Source organism: Amblyomma americanum, chromosome 10 (assembly GCF_052857255.1).
Source record: "Amblyomma americanum isolate KBUSLIRL-KWMA chromosome 10, ASM5285725v1, whole genome shotgun sequence".
NCBI lineage: Eukaryota > Metazoa > Arthropoda > Arachnida > Ixodida > Ixodidae > Amblyomma > Amblyomma americanum.
In genome coordinates, this window is record NC_135506.1 from 112,386,927 (window position 1) to 112,407,013 (window position 20,087).

The window sequence follows — 20,087 nt, forward strand, 5'->3', positions numbered from 1 at the left end:
GCAGCGTCTAGTTTTCCGCTTGCGAGCGTCCGTAGGGGCCAGGAGAGGAGCGACGGCGTAGGGGCGAACGAGACTGCCGACGCAGGGGGGACGGGGAGCGGCTGGAGCGGGAAATCTGGCCGTCAACGGTAGCACTCTGCTGGGCTGGAGGGGGCGTGAAGTGGCAGGGCTGGTCCTAGTTGCGGTGAGAGCTTAGATGACTGTATGTGCTACGACGAGACCAATAATTGCGACAGTGACGGGAGATGTGGCCAGTGCGGTGGCAGAGGAAACAAATGGGTCTGCCGTCGGGTGTCCGCCAGTCGTTAGGGTTACGGCGACGTGGAGCGAAGTAGGAAGGTCGTTCTGGAGCAATCGCAGTGATGTCGGGTGGTGATGAAGGACGCACAGGGCTGACGGGCTGGAGACCAAGGTTTGCAAGCTCTTGACGGACGACGGCTTGTACCATCGAGATGGTGGACAAGTGGTTGTCGCCATCACGTAGAGGCAGGGAGGCAGGGTACATAGCTTCGAGTTCGCGTCGAATGATGCGGGTCACATTTTCTGGAGGCGCAGGAGTTTGCCGGTGCAGCAGGTCTTCACATGAGGAAGTCGCAGCCGTGTTGGGGAGGCGTGTGTACGGCTGACTAATACGTCTGCTTTTAGCTTCCTCGAAGCGGCGACATTCCTTAATAATGCCGTCGACTGTAGTGCAGTTCTTGCAGACGAGCAGGTTGAAGGCGTCGTCGGCGATCCCCTTCAACACGTGACCCACTTTGTCAGATTCGGGAATGCTATTGTCAACTTTGTGGCAGAGGGCCAACACGTCCTGAATGCAGGAAACATAGGATTCCGTAGACGTTTGAGCTCTGGACGCTAGCTCCCTCTTAGCGGCGAGTGTTCGGCTGAGCGGCCGTCCAAACAGCTCGCGCAGTTTCTGCTTGCAGACGTCCCAGCTGGTCAAATCATCTTCGTGAGTCTCGTACCAGACGCGGGCGGTGTCTTTCAGATAGAAGATGACATTCGCGAGCATAAGAGTCGGATCCCAGCGGTTGTACGTACTCACGCGTTCATACATGTTGATCCAGTCGTCCACGTCAACGTTGTCGGTGCCAGAAAATGTCCCAGGGTCACGAGGGGAAGAAAGAACGAGCGATGGCATTTCCGATTGTGATGTTTGCTGGGAGGCGTCTTGGGTCATGGTGAGCGAAGTCAGCTGGCGGCCGCTGCGGAGCTCCGTCTTCGGTAGGCGTAGAGGAAAGTCGCACATCCCCCAAATATGTTGCGGGAAAAATATATTTACAGTTATTTACAAAAACGAATGGACAGCTACGGGCGGCACTCAGAACACAGCCAGAGGTGAGTTCTCGTCTTCTTCCTCGTCTACTCGTTCACGCGCTCAATGTCGTCGTCGTCGTCTACCCGCTGCAATATTGTTCACGTTGAAGCTAAGCGTAGGCTTCGAGACTGACGTAGTTGGCCGACTCCGGGTTAATTAAGACCATACAAAGGCCTCTGGTGTGCGCCCGAGTTTCAGCAGACTCGAGTGCTAGCTTGGCAGTCGGACCTAAACGTGGCCGCCTCAGGTTAGACTGAAGTACCAGTGTCTATGTCAATGTCATGGATGTATGCATTAAATGGCACTCTGAAACAAATTTTAATCGCACTCCCCTCCCGTGATGCTGTTGTATCCCGTACCGTTGGGGAACTGCCCGGTCCGACTGCCCGGAGCAGCCAGAGCACCACCACGTCAAGCACCCGCCACGTACATCCTTCGACCAACTCCCCTTTATTCCAGTTCAATGATGAATATATATACAGATGTGCGAGTCAGCTGACCAGATAGGGCGCATGCCTAGCGCCACCTAGTTTATACAAACATAACTACAGAATACAATACCACATTATTCCCCCTCAAAAGAGTTAGCAACTAACACTGGAAAAACACAATAAACACTCAATGTCTTTCATAGTCTTTAAACCACACTGGTGGTCTTCTTTGTCTCGTCGAATGCCTCAGTCCTGGAACGTCCCTTTCAACTGGCGTCTGAACAGATGGCTGCTGGGGTGGGTCGTGGTTCCCCTGCTGTGGTTCGCCAAGTGGTTTTGCTGATTCAGGCGAACAACTTTTCGGAACTGTAGGTGGTGGAACTGGTTGGGGGCAAGGTACCAGCCGACTCCGATTCCATGTGCGGCCATCATTGAGCTTGTAGGTATCTTGACCACATTGGTCCACAATGGTGAATGGACTCGAGTAGCTCAGAGCGCCCTTAGGCACGTGACCAGGCAACTTGACTCTCACCGGTTGACCTGTTGTTAATGGAGAGTACTTTGCAGCTCGTCGACGGTCAGTGTAAGTCTTACTTGCTTGTTGCCTTTGTGCTACTCTGCTGTGGATGGACTTCATCGCTGCCTGCGGATCTTGAAAAAACTCTTTACCTGGCGCTCCTACAAGATCAAGTTTTGTTCTGGGATGACGGCCGTGAAGAAGGACGGAAGGCTTCACTCCTGTGGTCGCATGCGGTGTGAAACGGTAGACTCCCAGGTATTCGGTGATAGCTTCCTTCAAAGGCCGATGTTCTTGTGCGCAGACTTGAACGTACTCTTTGAGTACTCGATTAAACCTCTCTACCTGCCCGTTAGCTTGCGGATGATAGACTGCCGAATACGTATGAGCGATGCCACGTTCTTTGAGGAAACTGTCAAACTCCAAGGCTGTAAACTGAGCACCATGATCACTCACAATCTCGTCTGGATATCCTTCCCTGCTGAAGATGCTTCGCAGAAAGGAGATGACTGTTGCAGTTGTCACCCTTGCTGAGAAACAAACCTCAGGCCACTTGCTGTAGTAATCGATGGCTGTAATGGCAAAACGGCAATCTGCCGGCACTTCGGAAAAAGGGCCCACAATATCGATGCCTAGCTTCTGCCATGGTGCAGATGGGAATGCAACTGGCTGCAGAGGTGGTGTCACGGGTTTTGCAGACTTGTCAACAGATTGGCATACCGCGCAGGATGCAATGAATTGTTCTACTTGCTTGCACATAGCAGGCCACCAGTATTGCTCACGTAGTCGCTGCTTTGTCCTCGTTATTCCCGGATGAGACTCGTGGGCTGCGTCAAGAAGCCGTGCTACGAGGGACGAAGGTACTACAAATTTGTCACCACGAAGCAGGAGGTCTCCAACGACTGAGAGCTCAGTTTGCACCCGGTAGAACGGAACTGCTTCGGCAGGCAACATCTTCACTGCGGGCCATGCCGATGTCACCCACTTTATAACCTGCTGCAGCAACGGGTCCTGCATCGTTTCAATGACAAACTCTTCATGAGTAATGCATGTTGAGACAACACAAACAGTCTCTTCTTCCTCTTCCTCCACACGACCTGGAAGGGGCATCAGACAAAGAAGACCACCAGTGTGGTTTAAAGACCATGAAAGACATTGAGTGTTTATTGTGTTTTTCCAGTGTTAGTTGCTAACTCTTTTGAGGGGGAATAATGTGGTATTGTATTCTGTAGTTATGTTTGTATAAACTAGGTGGCGCTAGGCATGCGCCCTATCTGGTCAGCTGACTCGCAATCCGGAACGGTCGGCGACCTACTCCCTTTGTACTAAGGAGTGTGACCAGAGCCTGGTGATCGGTGCGTAATATGAATGAACGACCCCAAAGGTACACTCTCCAATATTCGCATGCCCACAAGCAAGCAAGGGCTTCCAATTCCCCTACAGAATACTTCTGTTCCTGTGAAGTAAGCCTGCGAGAAGCAAAAGCAATCGTCACCAGTTCATCATTCCTTGTCTGTTGCAACACTGCTCCCAAGCCAATGGATGATGCATCCGTAGTGACAATAATGTCACCCGCAGGATCAAATAGCTGTAAACATCTTGTGGCCAGGGAACATTTCAGTTGCTCGAAACAAGCTTGTCTTGCAGGGTTCCATGTGAATGTGGCATTCTTACGTAGCAACTCTCGAAGAGGCTCGACAACCACCGCATAGTCAGGTATAAATTTGGCGTAGTAGCCTACCATGCCCAAGAATGAGCGCAGAGTACCGACATTTGTTGGGGCTGGCACAGCCTTGATGGCGTCAATGTTACTTTGTAAAGGGCGTATTCCCTTGTGACTGATCCTGTGACCAAGGAAGTCGACTTCTTGCACATTAAAAATGCATTTGTCATTCAACTTCAATCCAGCCTTTGCAATCAAGTGCAAAACTTGTTTCAAATTCTTGAAGTGCTCTTCACGTGTGCTTCCGTACACAATGACATCATCTATGTAGCACAAAGTGTTTTTGCAGTTCTGCAAAATAGTGGCCATCATTTTCTGAAACGCAGACGGTGCTGATGCAAGACCGAAACAGACGCGCTTGAATCTGTACAGTCCACTATCGGTTATGAAGGTAGTCAGTTCCCTGCTTTCAGGGCTTAGCAGAACTTGGTGATATGCAGCTGCTAAATCAATCTTTGAAAAGTAATTTGCGCCATGAAGTTTGTGCAATATTTCTTCCGTGTGCGGCAGTGGAAATTTGTCAACGACAATCGCTTTGTTTGGTTCGCGCAGATCGACACAAATTCTTATCTTGCCGTTTTTCTTTGCTACTACTACGATTGGAGACACCCATTCAGACGTGTCAATCTTTTCTATGACATCTTCCTGCTCAAGGCGCTGCAGCTCTTCGCGTACTCGGTCTCGCATTGAAAATGGCAAACGCCGCAACTTAGCAACAACAGGCGTGATTCCTTCTCTTATCTTGACCTTATGGACAAAATTTGTTGCAAGCCCTAACTTGCCATCAAACAAGTGCGGAAACTGGCAAAACAGTTCACGGTCAAGGCCTTCTGGCGCTTGCGTAATATGGGTGCATTGCAATGACGTACCGTTGATTTGCAGACGCAGCGTTTCGACAGCGTCGATGCCGAGAATGTCAGTACCGTCCTTGACGACGTAGAAGAGAATGTCGGCCTGCCGATCCTGGAAGATGACTGGCGCCGTGAAACACCCCTCGATGATTATTCTGCGGCGAGAGAAATCGTAGAGTGACGCTGATGTTGGCTGCAAAGGGAAGCGTTTCAACCTTGAATACGTGGCGTTCGACAGAATGGAGACAGCAGAACCCGTGTCTACGAGGAAACGTATAGGAACATCTTTTACGAAGACTTCTGTGTGTATCCCTCCTTTGCACTGCCGGTTGAGAAGCAACACGTTGAGATCGCCGGATGCACTGCAGGTGTCGACTTCTCGGACAGCAAGGGCCCTTTCGTCAGGCATGCCGCTTCTACAGACACGCTGAAAATGTCCTCGTTTGCCACATTTGCTGCAAGTTTTACCCCGCGCCTTGCATGTCTTGGAATCTGCAAGATGCCCTGAAGACCCGCAACGGAAACAGGACTTCGGCTGCTGCGAACGCGGTAACTGCGTTTCTGAGCGGCATGGCATCCGATGTTTTTCGACCTTTTGAACGCTCGCAGCCGATGACTGCAGCTCAAGTGAGTATTTCGTGGCTTCTTCGATACTGTTTGCAATAGCCAGTGCGCGTTCAAGAGTGAGCGAAGTGCCTTCAAGCAGTAAGCGTTCCCGAAGAACAGGGTTGCACGTTTTCGCTACAAGTTGGTCACGAATAAAATCGTCAGCCTGCTTACCGAAGTCGCAACTTAATGCCAGCTCACGCAACGCCGTGACGAACGCTGTTGCAGTCTCCCCGGGCAGTTGGGTGCGTTGTCCGAACCGATGCCGCTCCACGACGACGTTCGTTTTAGAAGTGAAGTAAGCGTCCAACGTAGCCACCGCTGCATCGTACTCGTCGCTCGTACCGCTTCCTTCCTTTCCTTCTGTAGGCGGCGTCGACGATTTCTCCTCCGGCAACGCGTAGTACAAGCGTTGGCCTTCCACACCCAAACAGTGTAGCAGCAAAGCTTTACGGCGCGCAGGTGGGTGAGCGTCGCTCCCGGACGCCAGGAGATAGTTCTTGAAAAGGCGGTGCCACTGCGTCCAAGGAATGGCGGGCTTCCCGGGCGTCGGCAGGAACTCGGGCGGTTGATGCAGGCTCATTGCTTCCGCGTTCGGTTACTTCACCACTCGTCGCCAACTGCTGTATCCCGTACCGTTGGGGAACTGCCCGGTCCGACTGCCCGGAGCAGCCAGAGCACCACCACGTCAAGCACCCGCCACGTACATCCTTCGACCAACTCCCCTTTATTCCAGTTCAATGATGAATATATATACAGATGTGCGAGTCAGCTGACCAGATAGGGCGCATGCCTAGCGCCACCTAGTTTATACAAACATAACTACAGAATACAATACCACAGATGCCTCCTACCGTAGCGCTCAATAAGCCAGCTCAGTGTGGTCGCCCAGAGAGAAACAAATTGTGGGGTGTCCCGTGGCCATGCCTGCACCATTGGATTGTCACATAGGCCTTGCACAGTGGTACGACAGGCGAGTAACTTCCATAATGCGGTTCTTCATCCAGGCATGCATGCACGGCGCATTGTGCCCCTACTGGACGTCAGTTCGGTGCGCCTGCAGTCGATGACCACAGAAACGAAATCCCATAGGCTGGTTTTCTAAAACATAGCGCGTTGCACACTGATTATGAGTGCCAATACAAGCAATATTTGCTGCGGGAAGCTGAGCAGCGCTGTACTACGTGCTCGTAACAATAACGCTTATCACTTTCCAATTGAGTGACCATTGATAAAACAAAAAGATCCTTTAAATACCGATTCACAGTGCCCGATATTATGCCCATAATGCACAGGGCGCGCATTTCGGGTGTCGGCAACGTCCTGTGCTGCTTTCCGTCGTGAACCAAAACGTGGGGTTGGGAGAAAAGAGGGTGCTCTCAGTACGACTCCTCGACAACCGAAACCGACATCGCTGCTTGTCCTCTCTCTATAGTGTACGCTCGCGCCCCTGTGACGTCAAAAGCAACTTTCATCATGCAAAGTCCGACTATGCGGAAGTGTAGATGACATTCGCGAACACTTGGCTTGCAAGACACGGCGCAAAAACGACGCACACAGTATTGAATAAGCTCAAAAGCATTAGTATACGCCGTGTCTAATATTGTCTGTGACGGTACCAGTCGAATCGAGTGCGCTCTGTTAGTGGTTCAAGTGCAGCAATTTCATTGACCATGACGAAGTTTTCTCTTCTCTTAACGAATTGTACGATCCAGACAATAAGGCCCTACAAATGTAGATGCAAGGACATTCAGCACACTAGGGGAACAAAAGTCCGATAATGTCTTAATTGATTATAGGCGCGAGTATATTCCGCTACTCACGAAGATGACAGCCGAGGCGTCATTCAGGCACTATTATTAATGACGAAATTCTGGGAAAACCTCGTACATTACATCCTTGAAGCTTTAGCGTAACATTCTGGGGCGCTTTCCGGGAAGTGAATGCGAGTAAAAAAAAAAAAAAAACATTGGGAATTACAACTGCCAAGAATGAATTTTTGAATATCATTAAAACAAATTTGGCTTAGATCAATAGGTTCTAATGGCGTCTAAAACTCAATTCGTTCCAAATGTATTTCCTCTCAGGACAGCAGGGACACGCTCTGAGTTGTGCCAAAATTTTTATAAGCTAGTAGAAATTGCGAGAACTATGCTTTTAGAAAACTGAAGCCAAATAAAGAAGCCCGGAGCACGCAAAAGAAACACGTACTCAGTAAATATTCGCAGGTCACACTTATCTGCTACATTCACGGTACACTTCTGCTAGAGCCAGTAGCACTGGTTCGTTGAGCGAAGACATTTTGTTTAATCACGCCCGCGGTGATGGAGGAAATGGTGAAATCGTTTAAGCAGATAAGGCTGCTAATATCGTTTTTACAAAAACCTAACTTCGCAGTTATGTGTTAACAGGCAGCAATATGCAGGTCCCAATGGAGGAAATCATTCACTTCCAGCACGACTTTCCAATTGCGAAAATTCCTTGCGTATAAGGAAGCAATTGGAACACCGAAGTGGACCTTCCCATTGACCCACTTGCAATTGCATTTGGATCTTCCAATCTCTGGAAAATGCACAATTTGGAATTTCCGAATTAGAAAGCCAAGTTTGCGCTGAATTTTTTTTTTATTAGAGTGCAACATAGAATCTCACGTGTAAACCAATTAGAATGGCCAATGGGAATCGTAAGAATCTCTTCGATATATCCAACTAGTTTTGGAAATACCAAATGGTTTCTAGCATTCCAATTGGTGTCACCTCTTCCAACTGGATTATCCAACTGGGAGACATCAAATCAATTGGTATATTACGAATCAATTGGAATAGCCATTTGGAACCCGCCAAATCAGTTGAATACTCCATCTCGACAAACAAGATTGGAGGGTTGTGTGCTATAGAGTTCATTTCGATCCACTTAGCTGTCTAATTTGTTCCAGTTCAAACCTCAACCAATTGAATTAAGTTGGTATTCAGCTGGGTTAGAATGTGTTCGACCAGGCCGGCTCAAACCGCTTGTGTCCTCTGTTTTCAGATTTCGAAGGTACCTCATTTATTGAAGGTAAGCATACTCCTGAAACGCATGTGTTCGAATTTAGCACATCTGACTTGAGTATCGCGAAGCCAATCAGACTGTGCGCCCTTTCACATCCAGTGCTGAGTTTTATCTTGCACATATTTAGTGGTTTTCGTGGGATGAGGAGACCCTGAAGAAAATCTGCTACTGTCCGATCTGTCCGATCGGGTCTTCTAGAACGAAAGATGTCATTAAGGAATATAATAATGAAAATGTTCGACGAGTGATAGGACAGCCTATCACCATAAAGCGTCTGTTGACTTAAGTCCACTTGACCGCTTTTCCCCGTTGGCTGGTCCCGGCTCTTGACGAAGTATTGCCTTTGCTGAAGTTATGTGTGGGGCTTTGTGTGTGTGTGTGTGTATGTGGGAGGGGGAAGGGGAAGGCTTGAAATGCGAATAAAATTACTGGGCAGCAATTGCTTAACACATCCGGAAATTAAATAAAAATAGCAGTCTTCTGTCGGGCTCACAATGGTTGGAAGTCCTCATACGCTGCTTAGATTTCTGCATTGAAGCGCTACTAATAACTTTAGTGTTGATTAAGGCAGATGGAGAGTATATTGGTGCGAATACAAGGAAAGGTCTTCCTCCATGTAATGTAACCAGAAATATATGCAGTGGTCTGCTTTAAAGTAAAAAAAATTCTGATAAATTGTCAACGAACAATGCGTAATTATAATTCAAAGGTACTCTTCGACCCGGTGGCTATATTTCTTTACACTTCCCAGAAAAAGCTATTGGTTCTATTCATAGAAAAAAGGCATAAAATTGCCTAAAAACGGCTGCACCTGAAGTCGTGAAAGCAATTAAGGGACAAGCCCCACCCAGCTCAAAGAGAAAGATGAGTGCAAAGGCTTCGGTATGTCCAGCAGCCACTACCTATGAGCAGTACTCGAATGTCCTACAAGTTTTTTTTGCAGTGCAACTCATTCTTACACTTGCACTCGGCGATTATATATAACGTAACATTTTTTTCCTTTTGGGACGCTGCTGTTGGGCGTGTACACTCCTCCCGGTAGGACAACGTGGTGTGAGTTCGTTGACCTCCCTTAAGGGTAGCGATGAGAATTCTCCAGCGAATGCGAGCTTACCGTGTGCACTGCTCAAGTGACATTAAGTTCGAGTTCCACTTCCCAGTACCAGCTCCAGAATTTGCCGCGAGATAAAAGTAGCACCAGCTCCTAAAAAAAGAGCATCACAAATAATTGCTCATAAAGGCTTATATTGTTGTTTACTGCACAGTCGCGGATTCAGTATGTTAACGAGTATACATATCAAGGAAGGAAAAATAGAGTGAAAAAAAGGTGGAAGAGTGAGCATGCAAGGTTAGCCCCAGGAATTCTTGTTATAGCAAATCTCGCATTATTCAGATGCCTTGGTGTCACCCTGAGCGTGTAATGCTGATAAGCTCGCAGCGTTTCGCGTATTATTCGAGATTATAACGTAGGGACATCTGGAAGCGCACAGAACTTGAAAATGTGTTCTCCGGCATCCAATCCTCGTAACAAGCCATCGGTCCTTTCCGAGTTGTACGGGGATTATCCGACGCATGCCCGCGTGAATAATATCCCAATAGCATTAAGCGCCCCGTTAAGCGGTAACCCCGGCGTCGTCGGTGTATCGAGAAAACATGTCACGTGACCTTGCGACGTCATGAGAGCCTGCTTACTGTGGCAGGTGGTAGTTTTGGGCACCGGTTTGTGAGGAATGTACTCGCCGTGGGAGGTGGCGCTTAACTTAATGATTGGTCGTGACAGGTTGCTCTTCCCGAGCAACCTGGGTCTCACAAGCGCCACTGGTGGCACTGTTTGAAACACCCACGCGGCGAGGCAGTGACGCGCCACACCTGTGTAAGTGCTGCACCATTGCGCTGAGCCAGGAGTGTATAAGGACTCTTCGCGATCTATGATTTGAATTCGAGAGTGACCAACTATACGCATATATTGGCGTTTATGCAGATAATAGGCGACAGACAAGTAGTTCTTGTGCGAGAGGAATCTCATGCTGTCCCATAGTAGTCTTAAGGACAGGTGGATTATTGTGGGGTGGGGGAAGAAAGAACAGTGTTCCTGTCTGCTAACTGACACGCAGAGGACCACAGACCGCTGAAGAGAGAGCCATTAGCACTGTTGTGTCGCGCCCTTAAGGAAGAATATAGGTGTCCAGTGAAGGTTCTTCCGACTTTACCTTTTGCTCTCACCAGGAGATGCCATATTATAGGCATATTGGTATTTTGCGCTTTTCTTTTCGCTTGAGATTTTAGAAAGAGTCCTTATTTACTGACGCAGATACGTCATTTTACGCCTAGAGGTCATGTGTTCACCCTTCGTATTATTGTAGAGGGCGCATTTATTTACGGACTGTGTGACTAAGTTTATCTCAGCTCAGTAGGGTTGTGGATGTTTATCATGACGAGAGTTTGCGACACGTGACTGGTGATGCAAAGTGCTCCCCAGCGTCATTAAATTTATTATACAACAGTTTAACTTTATTGGAGCGGAGACATTCTCGTAGCATGTTATCAGTATGAAGCGCTGTGCTATCCGGATCAGTAGTAGCACATAAGTAAAAAAAAAATCCACCTTTTATTTCATCACTCTCTCGTGCTGGCGTTGTGTATCTTGCGAAAATATAGGACGCCACTTTCAGTAACAATTATATCTGTCGTTTTTAAAACAGCAAGTACGTTCGAGCAATGTAAGTACATGCGCAAGCATTACTTTCCTGTGCGTTCTTTTTGAGTAACCGAGTTGGATTTGCCACGTGGCCGTTTAAGAGCGCGTATGCTTGCGGGGTTATTTTAGAGCTCTCAAAAACTCTTTTCTTGCTCTGTGGTGAGGCGGTAGGATACGTCATTGATGTAATTTTTTTAGGCAACGACAAGATTTCCAAGATGTTCCTATGACATGCTCTGCAACAGTAACCACCGGTTCCGAGAAGAAACCTGCCGAGAGGAAAATGCGTGTAACGGGAAAGTGGCTCGCAGCCGCAAGTTAGCAGCCATGAATGCGTTAAGTGTGTCTTGTGCTTTTCATCTAACGAAACTAATTTTAGCAGGCGTGCCTGTGTAGTACACTAGCTCGTCTGGGCCCCGATTGTGGGTTCCTGTTGGTGTGATATTATGCCTCAAATTGCTTTCAGGTTTCGATGAAGGGTAACAGGGAACACATAATAATATAAATGCTTAAATTTACAAAGCCGCCACAGTGCAGATGCCGTGTTCGATTGAACACTACTGCGACAAGCAAAATGTTTGCAATGTATTGCTGTAGAGGCATATGTAACAAAGGAGCAAGAATGGCTCCAAAGTAATTATGCGCGGGCTAGTTAGTACATTGTCAGGCTTGAGACACTCTGAGCGCGAAAGCAACAAATATGTTTGATGGAACGCGTAAAACATGCATGTAAGCACATTACCACCCCTTCAAAGGTGCACTTAAGAGGATTTTCAGCTCGTATTTCTAGCGCGAGAACTCGGTCTACGCGCTCCTAGCATTCTAGAAAGTTCGGGTTCTTACCCGTTGTGGCTGATTTCTCCACAGCTTTTTTCTATACCTATAGAATTCTCTCTATCGAATGTCCTCAGCCTATTCTCATGATGCCACTGTCAATCCGATTAAGCCGTGGTTACTCACTTTTTATCTGCCACCCCCTGCTGTGTCACAGTAGCAGGCCCGAAAGAGTTAACCACGACTTCACAAGAATCGGAGAATCGGCTGACTGCATTGGTTGGAGGGCTTGGTTCTTGGGTTGTAACCGGGTATATAACTTTTCAGCGTGACATACCAATGAGCAGAATGCGCGCTTCGACAGTCGCCCTCGGCTCAGTTCTTTCAGAGAGATGCAGGTCACTAAAGTAATCCCTAAAACTACACAGTGACAAATGTTTGACGAACACTAAGTCGACCTGGACACATTTCGCGTCGCATCAACACACTGACGCTAATTTCGCGACGCATTAAGACGCATACTTTTGTGTATTAACGTGTCCTTCATTTTTATTTGCCCTTGCTTCGTAAACCACAATGCTTTTTCGTTCGTGCAGACAAAGCAGCATGAGCCTAATTAGGAAAAGTTGGCCTGTTCTTTTTAGAAACGTTCTTACTTCTAGAAACGTTCTTTTTAGAAACGTTCTTACTTCTTCTTTTAGCCCTGCGCTCCTTCATTATATTAATTTCAAGAGCTCTGTCCCTGAGTTGCCTGAGAAGCATGGGCGAGCTTTTGCGTACGTTTTTTCAAGAAAACTATCTTGACTCACACAAATGCATTGGACGCTACCGTTTCAATGCTGCGAAATAAAGTATCATCTTTCTGGCTGCAGAGCTGGTACTATTTTTGGAAAGATAGCATTACGTCTTGAGGATAGAAATGTTGAGCGTACCGCGTGCTAAAAAGGAAGCATACCTGTCTGCGACATCTGATAGCATTTCTTATTTTCCAAACAGCCGGCTTCAGTACAAGTGAGTATCCGCAATGAAACTTCTATTTTGTCTCACCATTTTTATTTGTTTTCTTTTTATGCTTCACTGGCAATGAATACGGAGAAGGGCGCAGGATAATCGTAACTGTCACTGGTGGCAACTCGTAAGAAAAGTCGGTTGTTCCTCATTGCTTTGAAATTATATTCTTCCTTAGGAAAGGGCGGTTGCAATTTTTCTCCTGGAAATTTTCATGATATACGCGAGCAGTACTTAAACACTCTTCCATGTGAAGTCTTGTTGTTCGTTCAGCTAATGATTAACAAACCTTTTTTCGTCAATTCGGCTTTTATGGGTCAAACGAGGAGCGGAATGTTCATATGCGCGTTTCAGACGCACTGAAACGAATGGCTCTGTACGGCGACGTGATAGGCTTCATTGTTTCAGTGCGAAACTAGTTCTCGTAGCGTGTGCCGGCTAGCAGTCTGAATGAAACACCATTTCTCTTCTACAATTGATATGCGGAAGCGAATGAATGCGCGAGGTGGTGGCAGCCTTAAACAAAACTTCTTGAAATGTTTTGCCAGACTACGTCACCGACATAAATTTTATTGGACAAATTGATTCGCCGCTTCCGCGATAAGAAACTGCGGGTTCAAGAAAGGTGACAGCGGCCAGCTAGCTCGCTGGTCGCAGTGGTAAGATGACACGTGTGGTCAGACGCGTGCGCTTTGCGGCCAGCAGTTATTAGTGCATTGGCGTGGACATCGGCTACGCGTGCCGTACAGCAATAGTCGCGAGACAACTGTTCTGCAGAAAGCGAAGACATGTTAAGTCGCGACAAAAGTCTCTCGACCTGCTAGCCAGTCCCAGGCATACAGATTGGGCAGCAGAAGGCGATCGAGTGCTCCATTTGCCTTTGGGAGCCGGGTACTTACGCAGGAATGGTGTTGTAGGTATCGCTTTTATTTCGCTGAACAAATTGCAGCATGTAATCACGCGCACAAAGACGAAAACCAGGCCACGATATTCTTTTCTCTGCGCTAATGTCACAATTATGAGCTTTTAATAATGTTAATTTATGTTTCTAAGGGTTCAGTTTGTAGCGTAAGGTTTGTTAGGCTTTTAGAGTTACTGTGCTTCCGCAACCATGTGCCGGGATGCCACAGCTTGGCTGCATGATCTTCTTGCTTCTCGGTCATTATATGCCTCGTCGGCAACGAAACCCGTCGCTGGTGCGGGGAATCAATTCCGGCACTTTCAGGTTGCGAGGCGAGCACGCAACCCAGAGGCCTCAAAAGCGCGTTCCTTACCCGGGTTCGAACCCGACCGCGGCGGCTGCGTTTTTATGGAGGAAAAACGCTAAGGCGCCCGTGTGCTGTGCGATGTCAGTGCACGTTAAAGATCTCCAGGTGGTCGAAATTATTCCGGAGCCCTCCACTACGGCACCTCCTTCTTCCCTTCTTCTTTCACTCCCTCCCTTGTCCTTTCCCTTACGGCGCGGTTCAGGTGTCCAACGATATATGAGACAGATACTGCGCCATTTCCTTTCCCCCAAAACCAATTATTAATATTATTATTATTATTATTATTATTACCTAGTATGAGCATTGTCATACGACTGTATGCTAATGAGGTGTGCTATTAGAACTGTGAAAAAACTAAAAATAAATAAAACACACCTGTAAACAAATAAAAACCCAGTGCTTTCGCATTCAAAGCACGTACATAGTCTTAAGTATCCTCCCTAATTTCCTCCCGGCAGCAACGCCCCGGTAAGTATATTGACGTACTGTGTATGCTAATATAAAGCAAGCTTTCTTTCGAATTGAAGCTTTCTAAACATTGTTTGAAACAGTCCTCACTCTGTGCTACATAGTGCCTCATCTGCATAGCGGAGGGTATGAACCAGGGCACGATAGAGGGTTTGATTGCACCATGCCAAGATTTTTGAGCCTGCTAAAAACGGTTTCAATTAGATGGCGCTGAAAAATCAATAGTGTGAAGCAACATCAACCCTGCAATGCGAAATTTTGATGTGAAGCAGCAATGAGAGCCACGCGAAGGGTATAAAGAGAAATGCAGGCAAGACTGGTAATCTTAGGCTATTCCTTTAGTACAATCAATACGTAAACACTAACAATTACTGGGTTAGCCACAAGCTTTGTTCGCCGACTGCTGGGATATTGCGCGCATACTGGAAGTGGTTTAGAATAGGAGAAAATGTAACTAGCTACACATGCCACCTGTTAATATTTTATTCGTTTATGTAACAACTCCGGGTACCGTCACAGCCACTGGGTTGCGATTTAAATTATACCGCATAACGCTGACGAAACGCACGCTCTGAAAGCTCAAATGTGAGCCGATGCGACCAGGCATTTTGGTCTGCCTTAAGACGTCCACCGCATAAGAATAAAGAATATAAATGACCGTGAGGAACAGAAACTTCGCAGTCAATATTCAAAATATAAGCACTCTGCTGTTTTTGGCAAACAAAGGACGACTTTTTACAGCACAGTGAGAGTGGAACAAACTCCGTTCGGTCGAACCTGAGCTCACGGCCAAAAGATAGTGTGCGCGCTGCGATTCGATACAAATCTGACGCCCATTTGACAAGGAGTAGGTGAAAGGCAAACAGCCATCACACTAAGGAGAAAAAAGGTTGCGAATCAGCCACGAAACTCGAACAAAATAAACCGTGTTGTCAGGCTACACGCTATGCCTGCCTGTAGAAGTGCCTGGCATAGAACAAGAGTGTTCTGTTTTCTACCTGGATGCAGTGTCGTTCATGCGGGTAGGATCACAAAAATTGTGTTGGTGCTCACTGACCCAATTCACCGGTATTGAACACAGAAAAGCGTAATATCTCAATTTCGGAAGGGCGCCTCATTACATGCTGTGCAGTCTCACTTTGTCCTGCCGGGGGGGTGGAGGGTAATTGCAGTATTTTAAAGTTTTTATATGAATAAATTTCAAGGCGTTTTCTTTCAGCTGACATGTCTATGTTTAGTCAGCCTGACCCGTGTACGGTGGCAAAAAACTCGGCATTATTTATTGCTTGATACCTGTGAATAACGAAAAAGGGGCGACTACTGGCCAATTTCTCATGGGTTTCGCCTATCACGTAATGGGGCGCGAATTTCGGACTGTGGATAAAACGCTACTCAAATTTGGAAATCATAAGCTACTTTGTTTCTTTCAAATATGGCCAACATTGCGGGAGTTTTACTGCGTTAGCATTAGAACGCTTATGCTTGCGAAAGCTCGGCGGCAGACGTCTGCCAGTGACCAGCCTTCGAGAAAAAAAAAAACACGGAATTCGAACCCGCGGCGGCACGAGCAGATCAGCTTCGCTGGCCGTGGCCTACCGCCCCGCATGTTTACTCCAAGCCTATTGGATACTGCTTTGCTTATCGTCGCCTTCATCATCATTCATCCGCTTCCAAACGTAAAAGCACGCGGCCACTTGGGCCCAGAGAGAGAGGAAGAGGTCAAAAAGGTTGAAGCCAGGTAGGATGTTAACGTTGTTTTTTCTGCTCCACGTAAGTTGGCTAAGATATGTCCGATGGTGAACCCGAGGAAACAGGCGACCTACACGCTAAAGCATTCGAATCAGTACACCGAATGTCGCTCAGGAGTGGTTTATCAGATTCTCCTCACGTGCGGTAAAGTATACACCGGCCAGACCGGACGCTGTTTCAATGACAGAGCACGTGAACACCTCCTAAATGTAAAAAAAAAGCAAGTCTGAGAGCAACATGGCATTTCATTGAAATCAACCCCGCCACGAATGTCGGCCTGTTATCCGCCACTAAGTTTCTGGAAACAGCAAGCAGTAAAATAGAGAGGGAAGTCGTTGAAGGATTTTTGATTGAAAAGGCTGGGCACGCGTGCACCAGCAGCCCTTGTGTCTGTCTACTGGAGAAAGAAAGGCCCTTCTCAGAACGGGTGCGATTCTTGCGTTTTAACCACATCTAGGCATCCTGGCAAACGATTTTTCCTCGCACCTCACCTCATTGCCTTTATTTGCTCTTAGTTATTTTGTCGTGCTGTTTGCTGGCCTTAAGCGGATCGTTTCTCCTTTGCCTTTTAAATGCTTTTAATGGTGTTTTTAACGTCTTGAATGTTTGGCCGGTGGTGGTTCGTTTTATGTTCTTTTTATTTGTTCCCTTTTTATATGATTTTAACTTTTTGCCGTGTTATTTGCTGGCGTCAGTGCCTTCTTTTTTCGTTTTCGCTTTCAGCCGCCTGACTGTGCCTCCTTGAAGGTATTGGTGAGCGCTATCAAAATACGGAAAGGGACGAACACACAGGACAAAGCGGTTCACCAATACCTTCAAGGATGCATTTCTAACTATCCCCAGTTGTAGCTCTTTTGACTGTGACTATGCCTAGCAAGTTTTCATTCTTTTTTTGTCGATACTCTGACTGTACGCCCCCTTTTCATCGGCATTTCACCTGTCATGGTCGCGTTTCTTCTACTAGTTACTGCCCCTGGCACCGCCGATGTTAATGGCAGGGGTACAAGCGCGATTCTAATTTATCTGTGGTTCGTTTATCATTATTTTAGTAATACTATTGCATGTTAGGGCTTGCACGCGTCATGAGTGCTTTGATCGCCAGCGTGTGAGGCATTCCCTCGCAATGTCCACTGGCTGACAGTGTATCATGTGGCCTAGGTGAATGGTAAAAATTGTGCTGGTTTTTTATGACGCAATAAAGAGTTGGCGGTCAGCGCCCGTCCTGTGTTTCGTGTTTCTTCTCGTCCTCGTTCCGTTGTGCTGTGTCAATCTGTGTCGTAGACTATGAACCATCTAGCCCACACCAGAATCCTCTTAGACAGGCAGGACAAACCCTGTATACGCACAACGTGGCAGTTTTTATTCCATGACGCACTTCAAACTTCGCAGTTCTACGTACAAGCTCTGCATACTGCTGCCTGTGTAATATTACACTGAAATTTCGTTCCTCATTCGAATCTTTTCTTGTGTTAGTGTCATAAGTGTTGTTTGGAAGGTCGTACCTGCTCCGCAAACATACTCCTTGGCATGGCTGTTCGTCAAAATGAATAAATCTTGGTCTAGCCTCAAAAAAGCTCTAAAATTAGCTGTTCTTGCCAGTGATAAATGCTCCCTTCAGATGTGACAAACATTTCGGTGCGTTCGTGCCATTCACTTTCTTCGAATTTTTGGAGTTAAGTTCTGTTTTATTTCCTTAAAGGCGTTTTGTCTCTTTAAAACCGTCTTTGCGGAAACCAAAACACTTCTCGACACTAAAGGTGTGCGAAGCTCTCCAGAACTTCTCTCCGTGTCGTCTTAGCGCCGATTGGCAATCACTGTGCACATTTTGTTGATTTTGACTTTCCCAGAAGATAAGAAAGCAAAGGCGAGCTTTGGAGCAGGCACTAAAATCATCCTTTCTTTAGACCCCGCCGAAAACCACGATCTCGCGCTTCGCGTGTGGCCCCCTACAAATGTAATTCTGCCCTACAAACTCCAGGAACAGCACTCATCTGGTCATCTAGTTGATAATAGCAAAAAATAGCGACTGACACAAATCATAAACGCCTAAGCTGCCGTGCTGCTAATGACTGAGAAAAGTGGCGCGGAGAAATTGCCTCCTGTTCGACTACTTTCGCATTCATATATGTTCATATCGCACGGGAAAAACATTAGCTCGAATAGAAACACGCACGTGGTGTCAGCTCTGTATACACACAGCATTTTATTGCAAGTTTATAAATTCGTTGGCATTAAGTAACCAAATGACGCGTTTGTCCTCGTGTCTCTAAACATCGCAATACATATGTCAAATACCCAGGTCGCCTAACTTCCTAAGAAGTGTTCAGTGCTTATCGAAAGCTTGGTCCGTGTTACGTGACCCACCCTGTGTATCGCTGCAGAATCCGGCCAAAATAACATAAAACCGATGGCTATCACTCGTTGTGGTTTCGACGCATGTTGCAGGCTAACACTCCAAGCTCGGTAGCTGTCGAGAAGGCTTTAGTGAAGCAAGGCAAGAGGAGAAGCGGCAGGTGGGGCTAAGTAACTGCAGATGTGTCGAGGGACATCGGGGACTCTGAGCCAGCAAAACTTGCCACCCTGCATGCGCGATGCCTCAAGACCTAGAACCTAGGGGTAGGTAAGGGCGCGCGGGTATCTGCGTGTTAGGCCAGGCGCAGTTGAGTGCGAGAAAGGAACAGCAGGAAGCGCTCCTCCCAAGATGCTGGTGCGGCTGAATGACAATCCCACGGTGCTCGCTTTGAAAACCAGCAATGGCGAAGCCATACTTGGAATGGTGGGGATGGCCGGGAGAAACGCGAGTAGGTGCTTAACCCGATGCACAGTAAGAACACTGGTGCTCTCCAAAGGCTGAGCAAATCGGGTATTTTTATTACTGAATAGCCATTACTGCGTCCATGAATAGGGACGTCTTCTGTGACTGTGGATTAAAAAGTTCTCTGTTCACTTCTCTCTCAGGGATGCACAAGACGAAGACACCAACCGAAAATTATTCATCGCGTTAATGATCTGCTGCCTGCTGCTCCTGCTTCTGCTGGGCATATACTACGCCTTCGGTTCCAGTGAGCCAAGCTTTGTGTCTTATATACTGGCGAACCCGAACCACCGTTTTTGGGAAGATTTTTTATTACAGAGTTAAATCCTGCACACCTTGACGGTTGTAATAGAGCGCTTTGGAGGTCGAACAATGCTATATCTCTTAGACCAATCCACAATAACATCATTCGTTAGCCGTAGAATTAGGTTGCCTTCCAACAAAAGTGTACTGGCCTTCTATAAAGTTTAAACAGCAGTTGCAATGAGAATTTTGCATAGAAAAGCACTTCACATCCTGATGAGCCTGTGTGGGAGAAGTAACCCTGTGGAAAACAGCCTTCGCCGTTAAAACAGCTGTCGCCGTAGCTAAGTTGGCAAGCGTCCGACGCGAAATTCGGAAGTCATTGGTTCGGATCCAACCGGCGGCATGTGGCTGTTTTTTCTTCTGATTTTATTAATCTCCCGTTGATTAAAACTATAAAATAAAAAGAAAGACATCCCCTATCCTCCTTAGTTTCGGTGACTGTTTGCTTCTGCCATGTGGGCCATGACGAGCACCTCTTTTCATTCCCTTGTCTGCTGAATAGCC

General features: G+C 47.1%; 1 pseudogene; it reads left to right on the forward strand.

Annotated features, from left to right (window-relative positions):
- The window catches only part of LOC144108637 (uncharacterized), a 199,260-nt pseudogene that overhangs the window by 17,932 nt on the left and 161,241 nt on the right, over nucleotides 1-20,087 (forward strand).